This window comes from Suncus etruscus, chromosome 3 (genome assembly GCF_024139225.1).
Source record: "Suncus etruscus isolate mSunEtr1 chromosome 3, mSunEtr1.pri.cur, whole genome shotgun sequence".
Taxonomy (NCBI): Eukaryota; Metazoa; Chordata; class Mammalia; order Eulipotyphla; family Soricidae; genus Suncus; species Suncus etruscus.
The window spans coordinates 147,834,643-147,846,542 of NC_064850.1; positions in this window are offsets into that span (position 1 = coordinate 147,834,643).

Genomic DNA, 11,900 nt, shown 5'->3' on the forward strand with positions numbered 1-11,900 from the left:
CATATTGTGATGGGTTTGTGTTATGATGGGGTTCATATTATATAAGAAGCAGCTCCAGGTGTCGCTTTCAAAAGAGTCTGCCTTAGTCCAAGGCCAGGTAGGTGATAACCACCATTGTAGTGGGCTGGTTAACTCTTACCTGCAGTCAGATGCTGGAAAACTGATTTCCCTGTGCTCTTCTTTGATTGACACTGAGATCAGGAAGTAGCTCCAGATGTCGCTTTTTAAAAGAGTCTGCTGTAGCCCAAGGCCAGGTAGTAGTTAAACACCTTTGTTGTGGACTGGGGCATTCCTACCTGCAGTCAGATGCTGGAGAGCTGATTTCCCTATGCTCTTCTTTGATTAACACTGGGATCAGATTCTCACTAATTTTGAAGGAATGATACACAAGTGCCCAAACAACAGCACACCACTCACTATCATAGACATGAAATCCTGTTTATGAGAAGAACTAAATGGGCCAATTTAATACAAGATAGATCCCACAAACTCATCCAACTTCTGTAGAACAATGGCAAAAACCCTATGACAATAAACTCAAAGTCAATGTCTAAATGAAATGAAAAGTGACAGGATGGATTGGAAAACTGATCCTAACATCGTGTTGCCATCAAGAAACACATTTGAGCTTCCGGTGCAAACCATGCCCCCTTGGGCTGTGGGGCTGTGTCCTTTTTTATGATCCAAAATAAATCTTTATTATACTCCTTGCAATGGGCAGCCAGATTGGGGGGGTGCCACCTCCTGCTCCCGGCTGACCGGGGGTGGGGAACCCGCACCCCCTCCTCCTGCTTTCTTCGCCTTCTCCGCCCAGGACTTCTCCACCAGAAACAGAATACGAGTGAGGAGACATCCCTGGAAGCCTGGGCTGCGCCAAGGCTGTGTGTGGGCAGCCAGCGGAGCTGCAGAGTCCAAGCCAGGCTGGACTGGGGTAAACTGAGAAGCAGACTTAGATTTACTGCTGTCCTGTGTGTTTTTTCCTCACATTAAGAACTAATTTTTCATTCAGATGAGAACACTACTTTCCTGAATACTGGAAGCTCTCCTCAGAGGCCTAGGGAGCGCATCCCAAAAAAACTGCACCCTGAAGCTGCCCAGCGAGTGAGTGAGTAAAGTCTGGCTGTGGGGGTCGCCAGGCAGAGCTGAGCCTTCTGGCCTGTGGAGGCTCTGCCCTGCTGTGCCTTTGACGACACTGAGGACTTCAAGGGAAATCTTTGCTGTTCCTGTCTGTCTTTCCTGAATACTGGAAGCTCTCCTCAGAGGCCTAGGGAGCACACTCCCAAAAAACTGCACTCTGAAACTGCCCAGCGAGTGAATGAGTAAAGTCTGGCTATGTGGGTCGCCAGGCAGAGCTGAGCCTTCTGGCCTGCGGAGGCTCCACCCTGCTGTGCCTTTGATGACTCTGAGAACTTCAAGGGAAATCTTTGTTGTGCCTGTCTGTCTTTCCTGAATACTGGAAGCTCTCTTCAGAGGCCTAGGGAGCTCACCCCCAAAACACTGTCACCTAGAAGCTGCACACACTTTCGAACCAATGAACCCCACCACAACATGCAGAAAAAAAAATCACACTACAAGCGTGACAATGGGGAAACCTCGCGGGCAAACACCATGCACAGAGAATGAAGATGATATCTTGGATGACCTAAAAAATTCCAACCATCCGATTAACCTCTCAGATAAGGGATTTAGAATAGAAATATGGAAGATGTTTGTAGAACTCAAAGAAAGCATAGATCGATCTGAACAGAACACAAAGAAATCAGAAAACTCCAAACTGAAATAACAGATCTGAAAAACATGGTAGCTCAACTGAAAAGCTCAGTGGATGGCCTTTATAGCAGGATAACAGTAGCTGAGGACAAAATTGGTGTGCTGGAAGATGAGATGCAGAAAAACTCAACGCAGCAGAAGAAGTTGGGACAGAACCTTAAGACAAACAATCAGGCAATGGAAAAAGTACTCAAGGATTGAGAGCAGATGAAAATAGAAGTCTTTGAGAAACTCAACAGAAACAATGTAAGAATCATTGGAGTCCCAGAGGCCCAGGTAGGAAATCTCCAGGAAGAATCAACTGTCAAAGACATCATCAACGAGATACTCCCAGAGTTAAAGACTACATGCAATCAAATCCTGCATGTCTGAAGAGTACCAACTATTGAGGAAATTAAAACTGTAATCAAACATCTGCCCAAAAAGAAAAGCCCAGTCCCAGTTGAATTAACTAATGCATTGTTTCAAACCTTTCAAGAGGAGCTACTACCAATACTAGCCAGGCTCCTCCATGAAATGGAAAAAACGGGAACACTCCCAAACATCCTTTATGAGGCCAACATTACCTTGATACCAAAACCAGACAGAGATGCTGCCAAAAAAGAAAATTACAGACCAATATCCCTGATGAAGGCAGATGCAAAGATCTTCAACAAAATCCTGGCAAATAGGGTCCAATGCATCATCAAGAAGATCATACACTACGATCAAGTAGGTTTCATCCCAGGAATGCAAGGATGGTTTAATATTCGTAAATCTATCAACATCATACACAACATCAACAACAAGAAAAAAATCACATGATCATATCAATAGACGCAGAGAAAGCATTAGATAAGGTCCAACACCCATTCTTGATCAAAACTCTCAGCAAGATGGGAATGAAAGGAACCTTTCTCAATCTAGATAAAGCCATCTACCACAAGCCAATTGCAAATATTATCCTCAATGGAGAAAAACTAAAAGCCTTTCCTCTAAATTCTGGCACAAGACAAGGCTGTCTGCTCTCACCACTCCTCTTCAACATAGTACTGGAAGTGCTTGCTATAGTGATCAGGCAAGAAAATGATATCTAGGGAATCCAGATAGGAAAGGAAGAAGTGAAGCTCTCACTGTTTGCAGATGACATGATACTCTAATTAGAAAACCGTAAAGACTCTACCAAAAATCTTCTAGAAACAATAGACTGATATAGCAAGGTAGCAGACTACAAAATTAACATACAGAAATCAATGGCCTTTTTATACACCAATAGTGATAGGGAAGAGATGGACATAAAGAAGGCAAGCTCATTCACATTAGTGCCACGCAAAATCAAATATCTTGGAGTCAACTTGACCAAAGACGTGAAAGACCTATACAAAGAAATCTATAAAGAACTGCTCCAAGAAATTAGAAAGGACACACAGAAATGGAAACACATACCCTGTTCATAGATTGGAAGGATTAACATCATTAAAAAGGCAATACTCCCCAAAGCATTGTATAGATCTAATGCGATTCCTCCAAAGATACCCATGACATTCTTCAAAGAAGTGAATCAAACACTTAGGAAGTTCATCTGGAACAATAAACACCCTCGAATAGCTAAAGTACTCCTAGGTAATAGGAAATGGGAGGCATTACTTTCCCCAACTTTAAACTGCACTATAAAGCAATAGTTATCAAAACAGCATGGTATTGGAATAAAAACAGACCCTCAGATCAGTGGAATAGGCTCGAGTTCTCAGACAATGTTCCCCAGACATTCACCTAATTTTTGACAAAGGAGCAAGAAATCCTAAGTGGAGCAGGGAAAACATCTTCAACAAGTGGTGCTGAAAGAACTGGTTAGCCACTTGCAAAAAAGTGAACATAGACCCCCAGTTAACATCATGTACGAAGGTAAAGTCCAACTGGATTAACGACCTTGATATCAGACCTGATACCATAGGTGTATAGAAAAACACGTCGGTAAACCTCTCCATGACATTGAGACTAAAGGCATCTTCAAGGAGAAACTGCACTTTCCAAACAAGTGGAAGTAGAGATCAACCGATGGGAATACATTAAGCTGAGAAGCTTCTGCACCTCAAAACATAGTGCCCAGGATACAAGAGTCACCCACCATGTGGGAGAAACTATTCACCCAATACCCATCAGATAAGGGGCTAATATACAAAATATACAGTGCACTGACAGAACTTTACAAGAATAAAGCATCTACTCCTACCAATAAATGGGGAGAAGAAATGAACAAGTTGATAAAAAAAAAGAAATACAAACGGCGAAAGGCACATGAAAAAATGCTCCTCATTACTAATCATCAGGGAGATGCAAATCAAAACAAAGATGAGATACCATCTCACACCACAGAGATTGGCACACGTCAGAAAGAATGTGAACAATCAGTGCTGGCGGGGATGTGGAGAGAAAAGAACTTTTATCCACTGCTGGTGGGAATGCCGCCTAGTCCAACCTCTATGGAAAGCGATATGGAGATTCCTCCAAAATCTGGAAATTGAGCTCCCATTCGACCCAGATATTCCACTCCTAGAGGGATATACCCTAAGAACACAAGAATACAATACAAAACCCCCTTCCTCATACCTTTATTTATTGCAGCACTATTCACAATAGCCAGGCTTTGGAAACAACCAAGATGTCCTTCAACAGACGAATGGCTAAAGAAACTGTGGTACATATACATAATGGAATATTATGCAGCCGTCAGGAGAGCTGATTTTATGAAATTTTCCTATACATGGATGTACATAAATCTATCATGCTGAGTGAAATAAGTCAGAGGGAGAGAATAATCTCACTCATCTATGGGTTTTAAGAAAAATAAAAGTCATTTTTGCAACAATCCTCAGACAATGAGAGGAGGGCTGGAACTTCCAGCTCACTTCATGAAGCTCACCACAAAGAGTGGTGAGTGTAGTTATAGAAATAATTACACTGAGAACTACCATAATCATGTGAATGAATGAGGAAACTGGAAAGCCTGAATAGAGTACAGGTGGGTGGGTGGTGGGATGGAGCGAGATTTGGGACATTGGTGGTGGGAATGTTGCACTGGTGAAGGGGGTGTCATTTACATGACTGAAACCTAATCAGAATCATATTTGTAATCAAGATGTTTAAATAAAAAAAGGAAAACATAAAAAAGAAACACATTTAAAGAGTCAGAAAAGCACAGACTTAAAGTCAAAAGTTAGAAAGACAGCTAATTAAGCAAGCAAACCATCACCACAAACAGGTCACAGCAAGAAAATGGAAAGGTTACCAAATAATTGTAATAGTAGGTTTTATTTCTGGACATTAACCTCTCAATAGATCAACAGAGTAAATTTCAGTAAGGAATATTTTCTTTGAAGAAATAGAAGATAGGACCTTAGTAGATATCTGTGACTTGTCACTCCTCCCGAAAAAGGAAACACAAATTTTTCACTAGTGCACAATGGACTTCTTCCAGAATAGTCCACATGGTGAGATGTAAAACATGCCTCCCTAAATATAAGAGAAGAGAAAGGCACCCCATTTGGTTTTATAACCATACCCACTATCATCTCTTATCATGATGCACTTAAAAGAGAAGGTAATCACACACAGAAACAGAGCATCTGGAATATTATGTAGCCATCAGAAGAGATGAAGTCATGTAATTTTCCTATACATGGATGTATATGGAATCTATTATGCTGAGTGAAATAAGTCAGAGGGAGAGAGATAAACACAGAACGGTCTCAGTCATCTATGCGTTTTGAGCAAAATAAAGAACATTTGTGTAATGATTGTCAGAGATAAAATACCAGAGGACTGGATGCCCAGCTCACGACAGGAAGCTTACCACAGAGTGATGGGTACAGTCACAGAAATAATTACACTGAGAAACATCATAAGAAAATGTGCCTGAATGAGGGAAGTAGAAAGCCTGTCTGAGTACAGGCCGGTGTGGAAGTAGGACATTTGGGATATTGGGATATTGGTCTTGGGAATGTTGCACTGGTGAAGGATTTATATATATATATCAAAAAAGAAAAGAAAAGATAAAATAGATTAAAAAAAGAAAAGATAAAAATAAAAACAAACAGAGAATCAGGGCAAATATATGAAATTAAACAGGTCTTTACTTGTCTACCAGTGACTCAAAGAGGAAGTGAAAAAAATATCTGGACAGACTGGCATGATAGAATAGTGTGTAGGGGATTTGTTTTGTCAACCCAGGTTTGATCCCTTGCTCCTGATCTCTTGACTAGTGAGTTCTTCCATCTTTTAAAGACTTCTCACTCCAAATCCTGTACAGGCACGCTCTTTCATAATGCTGAAAACAATCATCTTCCCAGATTTAAATAGGTTAAGAGTACCCAGAACCATAAGTTGACATCAGTGTAAAAGAAAATGATATACCTCTACTAATGATTGATTCCCAAAAATAATTTAGAGAAAGGAACCCAAAGTCGCAAGTGGTCCTATAGAACATCCAGTCCTGCAGACAAAACTGCCCAAAACAGAGGGCAAACATTGAAGACATGTGAAGGAATCCTACTGGAGAGGTTCACTGAGACTGTTTTACACACACTTATCATAAATGCTAGCTTTCATATTTCACATATTTCATCAGACCTATCATTTGCACACATTTTATATTCCAGTTAAGTGTCACATGACTGCATTTTAAAATCATAACCTTTTGTTCTAATATAAATTAGAGTCCTAGAGTTGGTATAGTGAGGTCTTTCTTGACTAAGCCCAGTTCCTGCAGCACTTGTGGCCTGGCAGATCAGAAGGGTGGATGAGGATGAGGGTGGAAAGATTTACAAAGCAGTCAGATAAAGTTCCAGGAGTCAGCCAGCTTAATTCTCCGTTGTTACCTCCAAGTTCATTTCCTCACATGCCTTGTATGCTAAGCCTTTTCCTAGCAGCTACTTCTCTCTTCCTTCTGGATCACTCGACGTCTGTCTCCCTTTCAGCTGCTTTTTTCAGGCATCAGTGCTGACAAATCCCTTTGCTGATGCGATTGCTACTGCTTCTTTGCTGGTGCTCAACTAAAGATGCTGAATCTCTCTGTAAATTCTCGCTGTTGATTCTCACTTCTGCCACACTTCCCTAACTCCCTTAATCCCTCTCTCCCATGAAGCTGACTCTTCTACACTCTCAGTCCAGGTGTGAGTGGTTCTGATGATTCAAGTGGTATAAACAAGTGGTTGGGAAGGGATAGTCACAATAACCTCAGACTCTACTGTGATAGGGAATTCAGATATAAAATTAATTTTCAAAACCACTTATCTAAAAAGCACGATTATAAGATATACTTTGAATTTACAATTCCTTGTGAATGTTTTCACTGTGAATTCAGATTAATTACGATGTCTTGGATATTTTGAACTACAGTGCCCCATATATAGGAACAACACATTTGAAAAAAGAATTACATGTTTATAGAGCAGCTATGGAGATAAGTTACTCTGAGAATGAAGCATAAAAATACATTATAAATGGTTCAAATATGTGGAATAAAGTCACATGTACGTATGATAAATCACAAACCAGCACACACAGAATCTTAAAATTAAAACCCATGTAGATAGTGCAAACGCCATAACACATCATAATATCAAGGATATACAAGTGATCTTGGAAGGAATATTTTCATGATAGAACATTGTCTTCGACGATGCTTGTAACCACAACAGAACTCACGCCTGGTAGATGGAGATGAACCACACCAGTAGGCAATCACTTTACTAATGCTGGACTTGGAATGACTCTCTAGACTGAAGAGCACTTAATGTTTTCCAGGGCTGTTGATACACAGCTTCACACAAAGAGCCGATCAGTGCAGTTAGGACAGAGAGAGGGGATGAAATAGCCAGGTTAATTCAAACTCTCTAATGAACTAGTAAGAAGTACAGGCAAGGTATCAGTTTTTCTAATGAAGCAACCTTCTTCTATGGGAAAGGGAGAGAATTCTGGATAAATTTCTTGCCAACTACAAACAAGTGGAAATGACAACATTTATAATAAAAGGGAAAGTATTGTTTTATACTCAAAGGGTCTGTCCATACAATTTGTAGACCCAACTCACCATATTGAGGATAAAACTAGTTAAGAAATATTTTATTATTGTATTTTCATAGATTAATTTATGCATACACCATGCAACAATATAATATTTATCTCTAGAAAAAAGGAACTTACAGTGCATGTCACTCTCCTCCTCACTTAGATCTTCTATGATGACTGAAAGACATGGAAGAACTGTCATTCTTATGGTACAGCTGAGACTGTACTCAGCCACCCCCATGAATATATAAGAGAATGCTCTTTATGTATATTTGGTTAAAAGAAAGCAAATGACTTTTGCTCAGCTATCTATTTCAGAGTAGGAAGGCCAAGAGGACCTGAAAAGGAAGGGGGAAAGGAGAGCTCATTGTTGAAATCAAAGGCAACCTGACAGTGGCAGCAGAAAAAAACCACATGGCACTAAGCTACATTTCAGAGTTTAGTGCATGAGCACAATACTAAACCCAGTTGCATTTAATTCACATCATCTCAATGTCTTTCTCAGTGATCTCTGTCTCTGTAGAAACACATTCTACCCTTTAAAAGAAAACAGTGATCTTATGACAATATTATATAGAGACAATAAGGATGAGGGCCAGTAGGTCCAGTCCATAGGTAGGAAGATTCACACAAAGAGCCAAACAGTGCAGTTAGGACAGAGAGGGGATACAATGACAATGATAGCTGGAAAGATTGCTCTGGACAAGAATTGGATCCTGAACGAGATAAAATAATAGGCATGATACACCTGAGTGAAAATATTACAAAGTTAACAAAATTTATCAGCCAGTGCTGAAGGTATTGCAGATGGACTGGAGCCTTGCTTTGCACATGGCGAACACAAGTTCACTTACTGGCATTCTACATGGTTTATGAGCACTGCCAGGAGCGAAACACTAGGAATATTGCTGAGTATTCTGAGCATTGCTGAGAGTTGCCATCTAAGAAATGACTAACAATATTCATACACCTTCCTCATCCTCCTCCCCAATGTCTATTTAATGTCCTATAGCTTTTTTCCATCACAATCATATAGGATCTTGAACAAATCAGACATGATATTCATTGTCAAATAATTTCAGAGATAATAAGACCTAAAACTGAGTGTTGAACTTGCAAAGAAATGGTACATATGCACAAAGGAAAAGAAGATCAGATCAATATTGGTAGAGAAGATTAAAAATCCAGTGCCATCTTGGGGGAAAATCCATGAAAAGAAAGCCCATCCCTATGTTATCACTGGTACACATGCACCCTCCCTTGTATGCACAATCCCTTTATGTGGTACCTCTACCCCCAAAAGAACCCAAGATCAGAATGACTTTCCTGTCTAAAGATTTCCTGTCTAAGAACTTCAATGAGTCACTTGACAATACTTACCGTCATTAAGTATTTCTGGTGTCCCAACCTAAAGAAAATGACAAAATTATGACAATCAGATTCCCCCATCTTTAAATAGTTTCTTTAGATTATTCTTTAGATGATTAGAAGCCAGATGGCAATCTATGCTGATTGAATTCTCTAATATAAAAAATATCAATAATACTCTGATGATCTTTTCCACTGAATACATCCCTATATTCCAGTAGGAATGTGGTCATTTTGTCCATTACTTCACTAAGCTACAACTGTGAAAATTGATCAAAGAAAAGCCTCTATCTCACTGCATATAAGTGTTAGATTATCAAAAGGTGATTTATTCACTTACTCATGAGGTTTAATTAATTGAAAAACCATAATTTACAAGTTTAAGGCTGAGGAAGAGACTCATACTCAACACTTCCACCAAGGGTATTTCTTGACTACACAGCAACTTTTGAAACTTAAACAACTCTTAAAATCTCTTAATATGGTTAAAATCTTACAAGATTTATCTTAAGAGCAATGAAACAATCCAATTTTAACATCACAATGAATAAGGTAAAAGTACCTCTGAATTTGGTGTTGCCTGTTGAGATGTGGCCTGGGTGGTCTGCTTTGGAAATTAAAATGAAAAATAGTTAACATCTTTAATAAATACTCTCATCTGTTTTTATACCAAAGGATTCAATGGCAAAGGGTTAAAGCTTAGGCAATGTTTATATCTTGAAAATTGTGTTTACGTCATTGTTGGTGGGTACCAATGCTGGTTGCATAACAGTCCCTGAAGGAAAGCATATGTCAGTCCATTGATACAGTTCAGCAACTTAAAGAAAGAACTCTGCTTCAGTTGTACAAGGAAAATGTTCATGATTGTGTTTAGTGAAAACCAAGGAAACTTGTGGGCCTCATACAAGTTTTACGCTACCTGTTGTGCTATTGTGGCTGCCTCTCAGCACTAATTCCTTAGAGGCTACTGAATACCCAATACATAGTAAACAGTTTCATGGATTTATTCTTGGTCTTTATGATGACAGCACTTTCAAATGGCCATAAAATTGTCTTCACTGGGGAGAGTCAATTCACACAATTCAGTTGGGAGAGAAGAAATAGAAGAGGGAGGGTTGGGACTTGATCTATCCAAACAAAGGGAGTCTCGGACAAATCAAAACCAGCCAGACACAGCACCCAGGAAAATGGCTTCCACAGTCATTGACCGCTAGTTGGGCCAGAAGATAGACTTCCACCAGCATAAAACTCCCCTGACACCTGCTTGGCAGCAGCGAAGACTCTGACAGTGAAGTAAAAAGATGTGTGTGAGACTATACAAATAACTACGGAAAGCAGCACAAAACACCACCATGAGTCCTCCTTGGTGAAGAGTGTACTTCGAAAGACACAATCAGTATTAACCCTCCATATAATATCTCTCAAACTATCTTCTGAGTGAAAATACTCTGGATTTGCATGAACTGAATTATTTTCACTGATTAATTAAATTAATGAAAAATTAATGAAAAGTAATACTTGACCCAATAAGACTCTCACTACTCTCTGTAGGAATGATACACAACTGCCCAAACAATGGCACACAACTGTCATAGACTTCAAATCCTGTTTATGAGAAGAACTAAATGGGCCAATTTAATACAGGATGGATCCCACAAATTCATCCAGCTTCGGTAGAACAATGGCATAAAATCGATGGCAATAAACTCAAAGTCAATGTCCTAAGCACACGTGCAATGAACACTGGCAGGATGGATTAGAAAATTGAACCCAACATTCTGCTGCCTTCAAGAAACACATTTGAACAGTCAGAAAAGCCCAGACTTAAAGTCAAAAGTTAGAGTAATAACTACATTGAGAACGATCCTAACAATGTGAATGAATGAGGGAAGTGGAAGCCAGTGTTGAGGTTTGAGTTGGGAGAAGGGAGATTTGGGATATTGGTGATGAGAATGCTGCACTGGGGTAGGGGGTGTTCTTTACATGACTCAAACACAACTACACTCATATTTATAATCAAAGTGTTGAAATAAAGATATTAACAAAAATAAGACAAAATACAAAAGAATAGAGTGTGATAGTAAATTCAGATTAAAATTTATTTTCCAAACCGTTTGACTGAAAGAAAAAAGCACAATTCGAAGTACATTTTAAACTCATGGTACCTTGCGAATGTTTTCCCTGTGAATTAAGATTCATTCTGATGGCCTGAAGACATTTTTGAATACAGTGCACCAGATATATGAATAGCACATTTGAAAATAATTACATGTATGGAGAACAGTTATGGAGATGAGCTACTTTGATAGTGAAAAATCAAAATCCATTATTTAAAGATACAAATATATGGAATTAAAGCACATGCATATATGAGAAATCACAAATCTGCACACTCAGTGTCTTACCACTGAAACCCATGTAGATATTGCAAACGCCATGACACATCATTAGATTGAGGCTATACAAATGCTTTTGGAAGGAATATTTCCATGATAGAACATTCCGATACTCTTTGATCATATCTCTAAACCCCTACAGAACTTACTCCTGGTAGATGAAGATGTCCCATCCCCAGTAGGCAATCTCTTTACTAAGATGCTGGACTTGGAATGACTCAGGGGTCCTCAACTTTGTAAACAGGGGGCCAGTTCACTCTCCCTCAGATCATTGGAGGGTCTGACTATAGTAAAAACAAAACTTATGAACGAATTCTT